Raw genomic sequence first — 5,505 nt, forward strand, 5'->3', positions numbered from 1 at the left:
TCAATATTCATTATTCCCTCCTTTACAGCCTGCATTGCCTTTTCATACATCTCTCGCCATCTGCCCTTTTCTCCCCTCTTGTCCAAATCCTGCATGGCTATCATAAGATCAGCCATCTGGTGTCGCTGTTTCGCCGGGGTGGTGGGAGAACAAGGGGGGGACTCGGGAACATCGGGCAGGGGGATATCCATCGGACTTGGTTCCGCCGCGGGTGCTGGCGGCGCTGAGCCACCTTCAGCGGCGCCTGAAGGAGCTGGAAACCCACCTGCATCGCGCCGGGAGGCCGGGACGGCCCGGGGGCTCCGGGGGGCCCGGGGGCGGCGGCGCCGTCGGCTTTAGGGGCTCGTCCGGATTCCAAGGGGGAATGATATCATCGAATTCCCCTCTCCGTCCCACCGGGGCGGCAATTTTTGCCTCGGGCTCACAAGGAGGGACAGAATCAGAAAGCGATTCCCGTTCTGTCAGTCTCTCTGCCTCCTCTCGCCTCTCAGGCGTCTTTGCTTTGCTTAAAGCGTCCTGTAGTGCAGCCGCAATCTCCGCATCAGCATGCACTTGATCAATCATCAGTTTAATTGTGCGATATGTCCGAGCAAAATGTTTGCTCCCCTTCTGGCCTGACTGGACACTTTCCCACAGTTCTTGCCCGGTTTTCTGCCATTGTCCTTGGCAAAAGAGCTGTCCTGTGGTTTCTAGTAATCCTCGGCGGCGGCACCAAAACAAAAAATCTACCAGTTCTTGCCGAGGTATAGAGTGTCTTGTTTTCTTGGCTACACTTAATAGTCCATCTATTGTAGCCTTTTCTATCGCTGATACAGCGGACCCCATCCCGAACCAGACCGCAGTCTGCCTGACTCACCAGTCAGCCATGGCCACGAATTTCTGCGTTAAGTCCTGCCTCTCTCGAGCAGCTGGGATCTCTACCTTCTCTCGTCCGCTTGTCCGTCCTGGGATCACGTCGCTGGTCACCAGAATGTCACGGCCAGGTAGAGGGGAGCACACACCGACACGATGTAGAATTCCAAAAAGCTCAGTTTATTGTTTACAAAGCTCGTATTCTTATAATGTTTTCCTCTTCCGTACACGCGATCACGCAAAATACAATTGGAGGGTCCGCTTTGTGCACGAGGCATGCACGCGTCCTTATCAATTTCTAATTGGCTAGTTACATCTGCACAGCTTAAGCATTTTGGTTTTGCCTTGCGGTTTTCAGCATCCTGTTTTACATCTCTTGCTTGCCAGCTTCTTGCTTATCACCTCCTCATACTTAGGTTCAAGGAGAGGATGTTCCTACAGCTTACTGTAAACCTGTCCCACTGCCCAAGATCGTCCCCCAACAACCGAGCATACTGGACCATTTGGATTTGATAGCCTGGCACATCAGATCCACAAAAGTATAAAGCTTTAATAGATACTGGTGCACAGTGTACACTGATGCCATCAAGGCACAGGAGTGCAGAACCCATCTGGATCTCTGGAATGACAGGGGGATGCTAGGAGTTATCTGTAATAGAGGCTGAGGTGAACTTAACAGGGGACAGATGGCAAAAGCATTGTGACTGGCCCAGAGGCCCCTTGTCTCCTTGGCATGGACTACCTCAGGAGAGAGTACTTCAAGGATCCAAAAGGGTATTGATGGGCTTCTGGTGTAGCTACAGTGAATATAGAGAAGATTAAACAGTTATCCACCCTGCCAGGTCTCTCAGAAGATCCTTTCATTGTAGGATTGCTGCAGGTTGAAGACCAGCAAGTACCAATTGATACCAGGACAGTGCATTGGCAGCAATATCACACCAACTGAGACTCTGTAACTCCCATCCATGAACTAATTTGTTGACTAGAGAGCCAAGGAGTAATCAGCAGAACCCTCTCACCCTTTAACAGCCCCATATGGCCAGTGTGAAAGTCTAACAGGGAATGGAGGTTGACAGTAGACTATCGAGACCTGAATGAAGTCACACGGCCTCTGAGTGCTGCCATACCAGACATGTTGGAACTTCAATATGAGCTGGAGTCAAAAGCAGACAAATGGTTTGCCACAATTGGTATCACTAATGCATTTTTCTCAGTCCCTCTGGAGGCAGAGTGCAGGCCACAATTTGCTTTCACCTGGAGGGGTGTCCAACTGCCCCAGGGGTGGAAACACAGCCTCACCATCTGCCATGGCCTGATCCAGACTGCCCTGGAACAGGGTGGAGATCCAGAACACTTACAATGTATTGATGATATCATTGTGTGGGGCGATACAGCAGAAGAAGTTTTTGAGAAAGGAAAGAAAATAATCCTAATTCTTCTGAAAGCTGGTCTTGCCATAAAACAAAGTAAGGTAAAGGGACCTGGACAGGAGATCCAGTTCTTGGGAATAAAATGGCAGGGTGGATGTTGTCATGTGCCTACAGAAGTGGTTAACAAAATTGCAACTATGTCTCCACCAGCTAACAAGAAGGAAACGTGAGCTTTTCTAGGCCTTGTGGGGTTCTGGAGAATGCATACTCCAGATTATAGCCAGCTTGTGGGCCCCCTTTATCAAGTGACCCAGAAAAAGAACCATTTCAAGGGGGGGCTTGAGCAACAACAGGCCTTTGAGCAGATCAAACAGGAAATAGCTTGTGCACTAGCTCTTGGGCCTGTTAGGATAGGATCAGCTGTTCAAAATATACTCTACACTGCATTTGGGGAACAGGGTCTTGTGGCAATCACATATCCTCTGAACAGAGAGAGAGACATAGCTGTCCCAGGATTTTCCTGGGAAGCTGTGAGAAAGCTCAGAGAAAAGAATGAGAAACAATTCTTATCTCCACTTGCTGCACCTGTTGTTGTGCACATGTGAAATGTGTTATGGAGATTTGTTTACCAAAGGGTGATTTTTTAATTGGACTCTGGTGATGGTGTTTTGGATTCATTGAACAATTGGATCCATGTGTGTATTGTGACTGTCTGGTGTTTTGTGGAGGCAAACAAAACTGCACAACTTTTTGAAAGTTGTAAAGCCAGTATGTTTATTACAGTGCTGGACGTATGTGGAGATTACTCTCCTTAAAAGACATGTGCACCTCTGGGAACTCCAGATCCTTTTTTATTCCCCTCTTAAATACATATGCATGCAATTTCACAATAGGTTAATCCATATTCATTTTTACAAATTTCCTGTGACATTTGCCGCTAACTCTTCTTTATCAGAAAGAATTCCTAGGTCAGGTTGACCTGCTCTCACAGCAGTCTCTGTCTCTCTCTGTCTCCCCCCTCTTATCTCTGTCCATCAGCTGAAGCAGTTTCTCTGAGCAGAGGCTTTTTATGAGAACAGGCAGTCAGACTAAACAGCTATGCTTTCAAACTACAGACTTAACTCAAAGATGTACATTTCACCTAAATCAAAATGGATTACTACTCTGGAAAATTTCCACTCTGTCTCACTGGCAAGGGTGATGGGTTTTTCTGAATAGTATAGTATAATATGGTACAATAAAGCGATTGATCAGCCTTCTGCAATCATGGAGTCAATGCTCATTATTCCCCAGCGGGGACCGCTGCTACAATAGGGTGTGTCCTGGAGCCTCTGGCAAAGGACCTCAGGAGAAACCGGAGGTCGACCATTAGTGTTTTGGAGCCGGAGTTATCAAGGATCAAAAGCCTACTGTACTCCAACTGAAAAAGAGATATTAGCAGCCTGTGAGGGGGTTTGAGCCGCCTCAGAAGTTGTTGGGACAGAAGTGTGTCTCCTCTTAGCACCGTGATTGCCTGTGCTACACTGGATGTTCAAAGGAAACATTCCCTCAATGCATCATGCAACCAGTACACGGAGGAGGTGGGTAGCACTGATTACACAACAAGCCCAAATGGGAAAACCCAATTTCCCAGGAATCCTATAAGAGATTGCAGACTGGCCAGAAGTCAGAGATTTTTGAGCATTGATACCAAATGGGTAATTAAATTTTTACTGAGCCTGTGAACTTTTAGCTGAGAAACAATGCATGCAAACACTGCTTTTCCAGCCAGGAAGGTTGGAAGATAAGAAGACACCTGGCTCAAGAATGCAGTAATAGACAAAACAAGGGCTGAATCTGGGAACTTGAGGTGGGAGTTATGGTAATGGGTAAACTGTAATATGCATGTAGCAACTGTATATAAGCAACACACTTGTAGAATCATGTGTCTGTGTAAGGTTAGGATTTATTCCCCATGTGACCTCAGACCTGAATAAATGATGCTCTCTTTAACACCACATTAATGTTAAGGAGTCTTATTCCGATATTTTGGAAGATTTGGTGACAGCATTGGCTGAGAAGGTGATTTATACCCAAAAAGCATCACCATATAACAAGTTACCACAAAACAAAAGAGGCTATGCTTAATTTACTGATAGATCCAGAAGTGTCATAGGAAGACATCAGAGGTGGAAAGCTGCTATCTAGGAAGGGATGCAACATACAGATGGGCTCGTGATTGAGGGGTATACCTGACCATGGAGGCCATCCCACAGATCATTCATGAATGTGAAACATGCTGCCATCAAGTGAGCCACACAAGTGAAATCTCCTTGGAAGAGAGGGCAGTGGCTGAGTTTCTGATATGGTGAGGCCTGGCAAACTGACTATATTGGACCACTGCCATAAACACGCCAAGGCAAATACTACATCCTCACCATGGTAGAGGCAACAACTGTCTGGCTGGAGACATACCCAGTAAAACATGCCACTGCTTGAAACACCTTCTCAGGCCATGAGAGGCACATTTTGTGGCCACACTGAGTCAAGGGGTCAGCTGGAAATGTATTTAGGATAATTGAAAACTGTAGATGAGTCAAGGGGCCAGCTGGGAATATAATTAGGATAGTAGAAGATTGCATATTTTAGTTGAGATTTTTAAATTAGTTAAGAAGCTAAGTTAGTAATATAGGTGGCAAGAATTAAGTACCTTAGTTAAAGAGTAACAAATATGTTAAGAAAGAGAAGCTAGGAGTGACAGGGATAAATGTAGCAATTGTGAAGGAGAAGAGACCATAGAAATACCTTGCCTTAAGAATAATCAAAGTTAGGAGAGGCTTGAACCGTGACCAGCAGATCAAAAAGTCCTGCCAACTGGCCATGGGTGAAGAGTTCACCATGAGGAAGATGGCTTTCTTCGTCCCATATGCCCACTCCCTTATTTCAAAATCCCACCAACCCAATTAAGGGAGTACAATTGAGCAGCTGTAATGGATATTCAGCTGATTATAATATGAAGTGGGCAGGTAATGATTATGTGTTATGCGTCCTTAGAAACCACTTAGATATGTAAAACCTATTCTGTATAAATATAGGGCAGGACTCTGCAACTTCTTGCACATGTATTTAGAAATGATTCCACATGTGTCCAGCGAGCTGCAATAAATATCCTTCTTTTCAACTTTTATTAGTTGAAGAGTCATCTGTCTGTGCATGAACATCGTACCCCAGAGAGAATTGAATCAGACAATGGGACTCATTTTCAGAACAATCTCATAAACTCTTAGGCAAAGAAACATGACAT

Source organism: Serinus canaria, chromosome W (assembly GCF_022539315.1).
Source record: "Serinus canaria isolate serCan28SL12 chromosome W, serCan2020, whole genome shotgun sequence".
In the NCBI taxonomy this organism is placed as follows: domain Eukaryota; kingdom Metazoa; phylum Chordata; class Aves; order Passeriformes; family Fringillidae; genus Serinus; species Serinus canaria.